At 39.7% G+C, this 13,681-nt stretch overlaps 1 long non-coding RNA gene across 4 annotated transcripts in view; it reads left to right on the top strand.

Annotated features, from left to right (window-relative positions):
• Positions 1-10,563: 10,563 nt before the first annotated feature.
• The window catches only part of LOC310917869, a 72,368-nt gene continuing 69,250 nt past the window's right edge, over positions 10,564-13,681 (top strand). For 3 of the 4 annotated variants that reach the window (XR_014591510.1, XR_014591511.1, XR_014591512.1), the window contains exon 1: positions 12,469-12,534. This is a non-coding gene — a long non-coding RNA (uncharacterized lncRNA). Of the gene's footprint in view, positions 11,278-12,468; positions 12,535-13,681 lie in introns of those variants that run through there. The other variant, XR_014591509.1, reaches the window with a different exon arrangement.

The raw sequence follows: 13,681 nt of genomic DNA on the forward strand, positions 1-13,681 counted from the left end.
TCACACATCAGACATCTGTGGAAGCTGAGGCTTGCAGATAAACTGACAGAGTAAGTGTGCAGCTAGGGTAGGTGCTATCCTGAATTAAACTTGATCTGCTTAGTATTTTCATGTTAATGAAGTTAGGAGCTTTTTGGTATTCTCCTGTAATCCAACAAAGCATCAATATTTTCAGTGACAAATGGGTGGTGATTACCTGGTGAAGATTGATTACAGGCTTTAAATTTGCTGGATTGAAGCTTGTGTTCATGTCTCCCCTCTAATAATCATTCAATTTACTCAAATCTACTCTAATTTTAGGCCTACAATACCAGTGTTTCCACTTGCTGGTGACAGTTAAATCCTCATTGATATTGGTTAAGCCTTTTGGACAATGTGGTGCAAGAAGAATGATGGATGGCTTTAATTTGATATTCGTAGGCTGTCTTTGATGTTGCTCCTGCACTGCTGAAAACTTGGTACAGAATTAAATTAACACTGCATCTGCTTTTGTGTTGTATTTCAATAGCCAGGGGGCATGTAAGCCTGCATTAAAAAAAAAAATAAAGAAAGAAAACTTCTTTCTACTGTGGTGTAAGGGGACAGGGGTGGATTTGGAACTCTCAATTAGAATGACAATGCCAAGATAGCACTTTTTCTATTTTAGCTGCATCAGTTGAATGTTTTGCTAAGAGGTAAGAATATTGTATTTGTGCACATAGATATATTCAAATTGCTGAAAAAAGAAATAATCCTTTGAGGGAAATGTTTCCTTTTTGTGCATAGGGTCCTAAAATTTTCTTGTGTTACAAGAAATAGATGAAAAAAAAGTGGGGGGGAATCTATACATATAATTACATGTTCTCTACTTCATAGTGGTTTTGTCTTTCATAGCAGCAACTTGTACTTCATCACTCCTGAACTCTGAATTCTTAAATAATGCCTTTATTTATCTGAAAGAATGCATTAAGTCTTTTTTCACCTGACTGCTACTGTGAGCAAGGGCTGCATCCCTGTGTAAACAAACATGGCAGGATGTCCCCATCTCCTGTGGCCTCTTGACCCAGATGAGGGGATCGGTACCAATGCAGTGAGAAGTTCCAGAAACTCATTAAAAAGGACCCCAAGTTGTTAAAAATGGTGGTTTGTGATCACACCAGTCAGGAATGACTGTTAAGTGATGATTACAGAACACGCTTTTCTGTTTTTTTTCTCTGACACTGTTCTGACTGGGATTGTGTTTGTTTTGACATATGTTGTGATATGGAAGGGGTGCAGTGAAGGGCAGTGGATAAACCTGCTGCTCCACAGGCGACAGCAGGAGGCATTTTTCCTGTTTTCCTTTCATTTTCCTTGTGTCCTCTTCTGCTTGCTACACGAATTTGCTTTTCCGCTTTCACCATGGCAGCATCACTGCGGGGGTACAGAGACTTTCTGAGGCAGCAAAGAAGCCATTTTTGGATTTTTTCTTGAACCATCAGATGGCCAGCAAATATTTCCAGCCTATGTGTGGCCTTGTTAGTGGTCTGATCTCATCTGGCCTGCTTGTTACACTCTGTGTCCTTATCAGAGATCTCCAGAAAGGTGAAGTTCTTGAGGTAGTTACTGGTAACATAGCATTGTTTAACTCACAAACCTTTATGTAATCCTTTTGATACCCTTGGTAATTGTTTAATCACTCACCTATCCCATTTGCTAATGCCAAAAGCCTGAGATGCATAATATAAACCATAACTTAAAAATATATTATAAACCAAAATATTTTATTATGCATAAAATATATGCGTAATAAAAATATATTTTCTCAAGGATCTAATAGGAACAATTTTCACATCAAAATATCTTAATTAACCCCCTCATTTTTAATGAAATTTCTATCAGCTTGTAATTGTGAAGATGAAAATATTTGCTATGTTACTCACAGAAATAAACAAATCTGTTTATAGCCTCTGATGCTGAAGCAGTTGAATTCTGGTTTTAAGCAAAGATTAGGGTAATGGCAGAGGTACATGATTGCTGTTTGTTGCTCTGGGAGAAAAGTCAAACTTAATATGCCAATTAATACCGGATCTTCAATCTGCTCAGACCTGTGAGTGCCTTTCTGGTGACTTGAATGGGCTTTGGATCAAGCCCTGGTGCACAAATCATAAATATTGTAGCTCGAGCATTTCATTCAGTGTGGGAGATAAGAAATCCTGTTGAAATCAGTTCACACCTTGCTCACCAAAAAGTGGTTAAACAGAGATCCTTAATTTGTTAATGCCAGAGTTCTCACTGTCTTGCATGAATGAACCATCCTGAGGATCCCTAAGAAGAGAGCTGGAACCTCTGCTATTTTTGGTTAAAAATAAGATACTGTGTATGGGTACTCTGACGGGATTAATATGCTATTGCATGATTTACTTATACATTTATTTAAAAATGTTTTATGAAGTTGAAATAATGCACTCATTCCTGGCAACCAGTACGATTTGCCCTACTTAATCTATTTTGCTTTTCTTCCTTTCCCTCATCTATTTTCACATTGACTTTGTCCATTTTTTTAATAGCTATTTTTAGAGGTGAATGTCCTTTGTGGTGTATTTTTAATAATGCTGAGTTACTATATTATGGTAAAGTCTTATTAACAACTGACATGAACTGAGAATAGTTCATTGTACTGGGGAGTAGAGTGCAATAACTTATGAATTCTTAAAATAACTGGCTTTTTGATTTCTCATTTTCTTCTGAGAGAAATTGGAATAAAAAAAATTAGGGCTTTAAATCCTTCCTGTTATAACATCATAAAATCCTTAGCTTATCTGAACTTCATAATTAGCATGGCATGATAAGGGAAAGGAAGGGGAAAATTCCTACTACTTGTCCTGGCCCTTTCCCCCTTTCATTTGTGAGTCAATTGCACTTCTGGGTTGCATCTTTAGGAATCAGGATGGTTATCTAGTGGATACAAGGTGCTCTGTAGCATCACTGAATCCTGTGCCTGGAGAAGTGCACAGGAGACCTGGTTGTGCTGTCCCTACTCCTTGCTGGACAGAGGGAAGACAGAGATGACCTTTTTGGGGAAGCAAAGTGCTGCCCGTGAGCTGCTGGCTGACTCCAGCCCACGCAGGGACAGACTGGAGCCTCACCACTGCATTATGTCACTCCTGAATACTTCATGTGCTCCAGCACAAATGTCAGTGAGGAAAAAAACCAAACTATTCTCTGTTTCAGGGCTATCTAGAGGTTTATGGCTGTGAGAAAGCATCAAAATTAACCTTCATTTTCCTTCCATACTCTGCTAGTGCTAATGGCAATTGTGTTGGCTACTTGAGCTGGGCAATGAAACTTGCAGTGCCTCACAAAACACACTGGAAATTTGTTTTTACAGTCATGGATTCAGGGAGCTGATTTTCCTGGGCAAGGAAGAGTTATAGGGAAGCTGCCCAGGCAGAGTGAATCTCCTGTGGGCAATGGTGCTAAACTGAAATAAAGGCCTCAAGCTCTTTCAGTGCTGCATGGGCACTTCCAGCCTGACCACCACATGTGAGGCAGTGTTTGGTCTGGTGTCACAGGCTGTACAGACCAGATTCCTACAGCTCTTATCACTATTCCAACTTTCATTTCCAAGAGATTTTCAAAATTATGTGTCTGAAGAAAAGTATCAGGCAAAAAATGTTCTTTATCCTTTTTCCCTTCCTGTTTCCGTACTAGAGGGGCTGGTTTTATCTTGCTCTCTCAGTTGTGCTATGAGCCTGGTCTAATCCCTCTCTGTTATCAAGCTGCCCTTTTCTGTACAAACTGGCTTGATTAGTTTCCAACTTAAGAGGAATTATAGGTATGGGCATGAACAAAAACTGGGGCCTGTGAGAAGGATTAGGGAACTGAGCAGGCTGTGTCCTCCTCCTGGGTCCCAGAGTGATGGGGAAGATGAATTCTCTGCTCACTGGACCTTTGCAACAAGCTTCACTGGTTTTTTTTCACTAAGAGAAAATGTTAAGATTTTATAATCTTATAAAAGTTTATCTATCACACAGCATGGTTACTCATGGTGTGGTGAGATAAGTGCCATAGTGAGGAAGGTGTGTAGATTTTGAATTTGGAAAATGTACTGTGATGTGAGGTTGGCCAGAGTTTATTTTCATAAATCCTTCTTTCTTTTATTGCCTTGGAGTTTGACTGAAGAAGTAAGAAATTGACAGGTTGTGGCCTAGAGGGTAAATATCAGGAACTAGTCAGTGATTTAATACTCAAAATCAGGGAAAGGATCATACTTAGATATGATTTTATGCTCTTATCAGAAAATATCCAGTGTGATTAATTTGCATTTAGTGATGAAAAAGGCTTAAACTAAACTATCTGCAAGTGATATTCTTCATTTAAACATTTTAATCTTCCACCTTCATGCCTTTGGTGAGTAGAGCTTGCTGTGGAATGGCTTGGTGAATGTTCTCTTGCATTGATTCACAGACAGCTCAAGAAACTGAGCCAATTGATCCAGCTCCAGATCACGGCATGGTTTTCTGCAGTCCAGTTCAGAATGAGTGTGTGGATTAAACCAATCAGATTAAAGTCAATCAGATCCATATATTTAACCACACTGGTTGCCTTCAGCAGTTTTATTTGCCTATTTGGTCAGTTTTCATGGATGCAAAGCAAGTGGAGCCTGCTGGTGAAAGGTTTTCTGATAAAATGTGCTTGTGCTTTTCCAAGACACTTTGTTGAAAACTATCTGAAGACCTTTCTTTGCTACTCTGATTTATTATTTCCCAGTAACTCTCCCAAAGAGTATTGCCACTTTATGGATCTAGAATTAAAACATCTGAACTCTCTGCTTTCGGTTCCACTGGAGGAATGTTTGCAAAAAGAGCTGGAGTAACTCAGCAACAACCGGCATAGCCAAGTCCAGGAATGACCCCAGCAGGGTTCTTTAACTGGCTTCTGCTTCCTGTGAATTATTCACCAGCTTACACTTATGAATAAAATACGTGCCTCGGGAAATCCAGCTGCTGTGTGCTGCTCTGCTGTCTTCTCTTCTCTTCTCTTCTTCTCCTCTCCTCCCCCTACATTAAGTCTACATTCATGTTTTCTGCATTTCCAGGCTAGGACAAGTTTTATGATTTAGCCATAAGATTCCAGGGAACATCTGCTGTACTTGAGCCTATTTGGAAATACAGCCATGTTTGTTCACCTTTTCACTAATATCTATGATTTTCTAAGTAAGGATTTTCTGCACTTACTTTCTGCATGTTACAGAGCACAGGTGTTTTTAAAGGCTTATTTTTCTTCTCATTATCCTCTTCTGATTCTGTTAGTAATAAATTTCACTTTTCAACCTTAAGGTGAGCCTGTAATGCCCTTAGAGTGTTTTTCTCCCAGTCCTTATCTCAACTTATGAAGCCTTTTTAAACTTTTGTTTCCCCTCTGCTCTGCTCAGCTGTGGCAGGGAAGGGTGAGTGGGTGACTCCTGCGGTGCTGATGTTGGACCAGTGTCCAACCATGATCTGGCAACATTCTTCTCAGGGGTGTCTTTGATTGAAGTTCTTCTGACAGTAATGCCCATGTAATTGTGGTTCCAGACTAGCTGAAACGTGCTGGGGAGCAGCAGCATTCACAGCTTATGGATCTGCAGGGAAACTCCTGCTCTCTGTGCCTCCTGTGTTGGGATCCAAATCCCTTTTCGAGTTGGACAATGAAGGTTCATTGAACTGCTCATCTTCTGTGGGCTACTCTGGGATGGAGGAAAACAAATACGGAGAAGAATGTCCAAAGCAAATTTCTAAGATCCTTTCTCTCATTCTATTCCCGGTTTGAATTAAGTTTTGGACTTCTCATGCATCTTTTATAGAAAGGGATTCATAAAGAATGGAATAATGGTAAAGAGGCAGCCTCTCATTTACAAAGGGGTCCAATATCATTGCAATGTTCCCTTCATGTTTTGTCTCACAGTAGAGGTCAGTCCAATGGCAGGTTTTTTTGTGGAAAAGAGAAACTTGGATGATCAGCAATATATTTTTGTTTTTCTTAAAATGGTTTCCTCTTCTTAGTATCCATAGAGAGCTTTTGCAATCAAATATTATCGACAGCAAAAACATTATCTAGTGTGTAGACAGATGGCAGGATGATAAGTGTTTCAAGAGACAGATGGTAGTTTCTTGTACCCACTTTCTAGTTTCTGTGTTTTTAAAGCTCAGCAGTTGCATTGTGCAGCATTCGTGGTGTCATAAAATACCACCACTTTAAATAACTTTGAACCAGGCTTTTCGAGTGATTTGTTTAAAAGGAGCCAGCCCTATTTAAAACATGATCAGCTGAGGATGCCTAGATATTTGACAAAGCAGATTGTAATTTAGAGAAATTGTGCCTAGCTTGATGCTTATATTCTCAGCAAATACAGAACCCTTTTGCCTCCTTTCTGTCAGAAATAAGTCTGAAATCGTAAAGAGGAATACTTCTCTTTTTTTTAAAAAAAAAAAAAAAAAAGTCTAACTTGGCACCAAGGAGAGGGCACCATAAGAACAAAAATAATGTATAAGTTGGAGTGAGCTGCCAGAGATATTTGTAGAGACATGCCTGGAATTCCAAGCTAGCTTCTCCCGCAGACTACTGTAAAAGTGATTAAACTCACAACATAAAGAATCCTATACATAAATAGCTTACAGTGGAAAAACAAATATTTAGTTGCCCTGCGAATCTGAGGATTACATGAAACACCTTTAGTCTCCTCTACAAAGACTAAGATCTTTTCAGGAATAATTTTGTGAAACACATGGGGATGACTCAGGGTGAATCCTGCATAGTTTAACAAATCTTTTTTCTCCATCTCCTTCTTTTAAGCTGTGTTAAGGGGAAGGAGAGATACCTGTTCAACAGGTTTGCTTTCCCAAGTTGGGTTGCTGGGGCCAGCTTTCAGAATGACTGATGAAACCCTCATCCCAAAGGGGATCAAGGGTCCCCATCATCAGATTGTGGCTTCTAGTGGGCTTTTAGCCTCCACATAGTTCTGCCCAGTCCTGAGAATAAGTGCCATCCAATCTGGGAAATGAAAAGTGTGCTGTGTGAGCAACCAGGCAAACCAGACAGGCATAGTTATTTATTTATTTTAATCTTACATCGTCACAATGAAGCACTTGTGAGTGATCTGGAATATCAGAATTATTTGAAAGAGATGTTTTGCAAATAACTCTGAATAAGGAGCACGTGAAAACTGCCAAGTGTTGTTGGACAATTTGCAGACAGGAGTAGGCTAAACTCATTAAGTAAATGGTTCACTTCATATTAGCTCAGTCTTCCTTCTGAGCTTTGGGGCCTGTTCGAGCTGAGAATCATTCTGTTGGGTTTTTTATTAAACTTTTTTCTTGTTTTCCATACAGTCTTCATGTTGTTTGAGTCATTAGCATGAAGGCAATAACAGACTTACAGTAAAGTTAAACCTCTTAAGGAGCAGCACTGTCTGCATGAACACACATGAAACCCCCTGCAACTGCTAAGGGGCTGAATTGTGTGGAATTTTCCCTTTTAAAATTGTACCATCGAGATCAGCACGAGTCTTGCCCACCTGGGTGTTTGTAGGCATGACCAAACCAACTGAAGCTGTGGGGGGCTGTTTTATTTTATTTTATTTTATTTTATTTTATTTTATTTTATTTTATTTTATTTTATTTTAGTTAGGAGGGTCGTTGATATAACTTTGTCAACAGTTTCTGTGAGGGTCAGGCCTTTCCTCCCCAGACTCCAGTGGGAAGAGGGTGCCAGTGCTGGGCACTGCCCCTGAGGGCTGCTCTGCAGGGAACAGGCTGAGCCCAGCTTTGCTGTGTGATGGCAAACTCGGCCTCAGCCTGCCTGTGCAGCTGGGGATTCCAGTGGTCTCATCCTTCATTTCCACTGCTCCAGTTAGCTCAATGCTTTTCCTTAACTGCTTCTGAATTCTTTCATGATAGCAGATATATAGCCAGTGTCATCTGACAGACTTTTGGGCATCTTTGTTGTAAACATGTAAGTATTCATTTAGTGCTTGAGTTGCTTTACCATCCTTTGTGGCTGTATTTCTCATTCCTTTCTGAAATGATCTTTTTTCATCCTTGGCTGAGTACCCATCTATACTTCGTGAAAAAGCTTCTTGATATCTAACACTGCCAGCTATACTTCCACATTTATTTCAGATTCTTCCCTGTCTCCTGTATCTTTTTTGTAAAGCTTTCTTCTTGCTCTCTGTTGTCTTGATTAATAATTTTTGTATGGCATATTTATTTTCAACTTCGTTTGTCTTCATAAAGTGTTGGTAAATACTTGCAGTTCCTCATAAAAGCTTAAAAAGATTTCTTGAAAAATTACAAATGGCTGCTTAGGTTGGTCATTCCCTGGCCCAGGGAGGAGATCTGAGCTAAAAACTTCTGATTCCTCCCCATTTCTCCCCTGATTGACAACATAGGCACCAACAAACCCAGCATTTCTGTGGCAGTTGGCCTTTATCAGAGCAGTGAAGGAGGAGATCATGTAATGCACAGTTGCTGGCTGGGAACGTGTGAGGCTACAGAGCCTGGGTCAGTGTGACACAGCCAGGACACAGCACTGATCCACCCCTCCCCATCCCATCCCATCCCATCCCATCCCATCGGTGGGATCTGGGCCAGGGGAATGTGCTCTGTGTTAATGTGCTCTTTTCAGTGGCCATGCAGTTCCCCACCCAGAAACAGAACATTGTTTGTAGGCAGAACAGGCAGCATCTCAGAGCAGCAGAGTTGTGGACCAGTTGTTGTGGTGATTCTGAATCTTTAAAAGTGGATATCATGAGACAAAATAGTGCAGTAATAAGGTTCTAAAACTCCTATGAACAGGAAAGGCTGGTCCTTTACCCTCAGTTGTGAAACCTACCCTCTGTAGAGACTGAAAAATGTGTGATTATTTCCTTATTAATAGAAATGGTAGGATTTATCAGGTACTTCAAAAATCTGTTGTGCGCATATAACACTCTTATTTCTAAGTTAAAAAAAATTTTACTCTTGCCTTAGAAATTTCCCAAATCACATCCCTCTGCCTAAACCTGCTGCCTACACCAAAATGGTGATTTCTGTTAGCTTTCAAATGTTACACAAAACACACTTCAAAAATAAAGACAGTTAAGTGTCAGATTATCAGAAAATATTTGCTTCTTCCTAATTCTTTGACTTCCCCCCTCTCCCCCCTCCTCCTTCCCATTAATCTATAGTACTGTGGAACAAATATCAGCATTAATTGTGTCAACTTTTGAATTAGCAATAGATGAATCTTTAGAGGCTTAAAAAATTGCTAAAGTAAACAACTAATGAATCACACATTCCTCTAGGGGTTTTTGAGAGTAAACAACAACTTTTTTCCCAGTGTGAAATAGGACATTTCTGTTTTAAAGAAAAGCTCTCTGCTTCAGGCTGGGGATAGACTTAACTTCCTTAATGACAAAAGCATTTTTTTAGAATTCAAAAAAGGTAGATTTCTAAGTTTGAAGAAATTACGTTTTTAATGACTTGGAGAAGGGCTCCCCTTTATGCTTGTACTTTGCTTTACTTTGGATCAGCTTGATTTTGAATGTGGAATCAAGCCAACTGTAGTAAAGGAACTGGCATTGGGTAAATTGTCATGGTCTCCTCAGCTTGTCCACTGTCGTGCTGCAGTAATATGATGGTATGAATGATTATTCTTTCTTTTCTTTCTAGCAGGGCACCTCAAAAACTAAACCCAATTTTGGAGTATAGACCTGGATCATTTCAAGAGATTTTTTAGGCCTTGTGTGAACTGAATGTTCTCACATTGTGTGAGGTTTGTTCTCACAGTGTGCCAGGTTTGGGGTTTTTTTTCTTCTAGCACTGCATTAGTCACATCATTTGGCAGCAGCATACTTATTAAACAGATTATTTTCATCAATTATCTCTCTGTTTTTCACATGTGTCATAAAACTTAGTGCTACATGTTGCCATGAAACAAGTGGTGTTCAGGTGTATAGAAACTATCCCTCTTTTGTTCCTAATGAAAGATATGGACTGAGGCTTGTGCTGAAAGCCACAGCAGTAAATGACTCACTTTGCTTCAGTCCATACAATTCTACTCTTTCCAGTTCAAGTTCAAGTGAAGATGTACTCTCTTAGTGGTAAGGACAGCCTTTCTTTGAATAATTATTTTTACGAAGAGAAAGAAATGCTTTATCATTGATATCAAGGTGTTATATGGAACAAACAGCACATTCAAAGTAAATGCACTTCTGCATCTACATTTTTCTGATTCACATGTATTTATTAACAAAAACAAAATTAAATATTCTGAACAAAGTGTAATATTATTCTTGGCCAGAAGAGCTTGGGTTCCTGAGTGAAGATGTGTGTGACTGAAGCCCTCTTTAAAGGCAGAGATCCTTTTAAAAGCAATAAATTACTCAAAGCCCTTATTTTTAAAATCTTGTGTTTGACTAACCAACTGACATTTGTAAAGCTTTTACAAAAGAGCTCTTTTAGGGATTGTGACATTCAAGCCACTTGTGCTTTGCTGATTCTTACCCATTATGTAATTATGCTCAACACAGGTCATACAGCCAGGTGGGAAAGAATGTTAGCTGAGTCAGTGAGCTACATTGACACAGACTGGAGAGCTGACACTTGGTCTGGTGTAAAATATTAAACCAGTGGGATATGCAGGAATGAAATGCCTGATTAAGCACAGTCTTGGTACAGAAAAATTCAACCAGCAAGTAGTTTAAATTTTTCTGGTAAACAGAAGTTATATGTAACCAAAAAAGTCCTATAATAAACTGAACACTTCATTAACTTAAAGCCTAAATTAAATTGTAGGTGAGAGTGAAAGTTTATAGGAAAAAAAAAAAAACAAAATCACAACAATTAAAAAATTAATTGATGGGAGAGAAAGGAAGCAGCTACACAAAAGCCTGAGCTGTACATACTATAGCTCACACTCTAGAGATGGTGTTAACTGCAGAAGAGGTGGATGGAACAGCAGTCACTCAGAAGAGAATATTCTGAGCTAACCACAGAAGGTTGTGAAAGAAGATGCTGAAGATAGACAGAGCCATATTGGGAGAATGCATCACCACCAGGAGCCTCCAGTCTGAGCACTGTGGGCTTGAGGAGGAGCTCCAGGACTTGTCCCCACAGGCAACTGCTGCCCAGTGGGGAGGCAAAACCAGCTTGAGACCAGAGAGATCAGAGTGAGTCTGGAAACCAAAAGAGAAAGCGAGTAGATGCTGTTGGCAGAGTGAGGAAAAGGATTTTCTGGATCATGCCAGTGAGAGCCTGTTTCAGTGGATTCGTGGAGCAGGGTCTTGCCCAGCTGGAGGTATCTGATAAATGCCTATTTCAGCACAATTTCCTCTGCAAATAGTCATGATTGAGAGGGGAAGGGTCCATTCATTCTCCTTCCCCCTGTAGCTGAGTCAATGAGCCATGATTTTTGAGTTCTTTCTTTACAGCTGGATGAAATTGCAGAAGGCCGAGATAAAACAATTTAGTATAAGCAGGTACAACTTTGGTCTCATTAGTTCTCACATTTCTAGATGTTTGCCTTTGCTCTGTAGGAAAAGGAATGTGACATAAAGGTATCTGTGTTAGCTTAGCTGTGGGTAAATGGTTTAATTCCAATACCATTAGGTTGGTACAGTCACTTCTAGTCAGTGTTGGCTGTTAATGTTGATGCTGATCCTCTGCTGCAGTAAGGTACAGTCCCATGTGTACTTTGAAATGGTGAGGGTTCATTTGTTCATTCCTGTAAACCTTTTCTGGTCTCAGTGAAGACATAAAGACATTCTTTGCTCTCTACAAGAAAAACTAAAGACTTATAGAGATTGATGTTTTGGAAATCATTAATAGAGAACTCCTGGGGCCGAGATCTCAGGCCTTGTTGAAAGACACTGGAACTATGAGTGTGTCTGTTTTGGTGGGCATTCTCTCTCTTTAGATACCCCTGATAACATCCAGTGAGTGTCTGGCCTCATTGTGCAGTGAGCTCTGAGTGTGAGCTCTGAGTGTGAGCTGTGTGTGGAGGTGCTGTGGGGGGGAAAGCAGTCCCTGCTGCCAAAGTGTGAAATGTGAACAGGGTCTGAGGCCCGGGCTGAATTTCTCCTGAGAAGTTTGTGTTCTTCTCACCGGAGCAGAGTTTCACAAGGGCCAGCAGCATCTCTGCCCAGTCTGAAAACCACGATGGTTGTTGTGTGTCCTCAGTGCTTGCTCAGGCTGATCTGGCTTATTCAATAGCTGTTTTATTCCTGCCAGCTTTTCCTGGCTAGGCATGGCAAGTGACGGGGAGCCACTGAACAATTTCTTCTTTTCCAGAATGACATTCCCTTTACAGTGATTAATCAGTTCCCTGCCTCTGGTTTTACATTGGGATATAATGTCAAGTGTCTCATCTCGTGTTTAAAAGGAGGCAAAGTCCTTACATAAACAATACACAGTTCTTTGCTTGAGTGTATAATCATTAAATGAAATACAGCTAAGCTCTGGGATACCATGGGCAGCAGAAAGTTAATCACTCTTTCCTCATGCTTTGTGTATCTGTCTCTTCTGGTACTCATTAAAAAAGGACATCAGTTCCCCAGTAAGTACCACACCAGCTGCTGCTTATTCTGAATGAGAACTGAAGGAACCATCATGAAGGGAAAATTCACATCATTTAAATGTGAAGTGAAGCCAATTTGCAGTCATGTAGGAAAATACTGCTTTAGAATTGCTATTAGTGAAGTTTCACAGGGAGACAGAATATGATGGTGAACTCCAAACATGAAGATGTTTGTTTTCACAGGGTAAAGAATTAATATCTCAGGGTAGAATAATCTAATTCCAACTGGTGCTAAATGATGATTCAGTCATATCTTCTCTTTGCTTGAGAAGGTTAAGGACCTTGCAGTGTTGTTAAATCATTTTGACCCAAGTGCTGTAAGTGTTTCAAAGAGCTATTAAATTAAAAATCATCACCTTCTTAAAATTGTTTTCTTCTAATGTTATGTGCCTTTACTTTCACCTTTGACCATAACTATTTTCTGATTGGTATAATCTGAGCTTGGGGAAAACCCACAGTTAGGAAATGTTGTACACCTGGAGGTTAGGTTCATATATAAATTTTGACTTACATATGGGTAAGGTGAATTTCCTTCTGAAAATGCCTGTTTCTCCCTCTTGAGGATAAATATAGCCTAAGGTGACAAGCTTATACATAGACAACAAATTTCCACATGCCTGTATTAGATTAGGCGAATCTTAAAGAGAGCACCTAAAGAGACTGACAGTTTGGCTGGAGTGTAGACTGAGGGAAGGGTTTCCACAAAATAACCCAATGTTTGAAACTTAGACATGCAGGATTGAAAAAGAAATTAAGAATTTATGCCTGTTTAAAGTATATTTTACTGAAAATGCTGTAGGTCTGTTTCAGTGAGCAGAAATCCATCTTTTTGCCTGTGGAGATCCTCTTCACTGGGGGATCTGAAGGCCATTCGTGGTGAAGAGGCTTTTGTGGCTCTTGGGTCTGCTCATTTGTCATGTACCTTTGATGAGCCCTGCAAAAATCTCTGTAGTGACTAACTGACCCATCTTTTCTTTCTAAAGCAAGAAAAGCTTTCTTAGCTGGTGTATTATTTTTTGTTTGCTTCAGGCATTCTGGTAATTCTGTAACTATAAACTCAAGAAAAATCTGAGACCTATTCGTACTCTTGTTCAGAAAATTTGCTGTGGAGTAGTGCTCTAGCACA

Source organism: Zosterops lateralis, assembly GCF_965231275.1.
Source record: "Zosterops lateralis genome assembly, chromosome: 21".
Classification (NCBI taxonomy): domain Eukaryota; kingdom Metazoa; phylum Chordata; class Aves; order Passeriformes; family Zosteropidae; genus Zosterops; species Zosterops lateralis.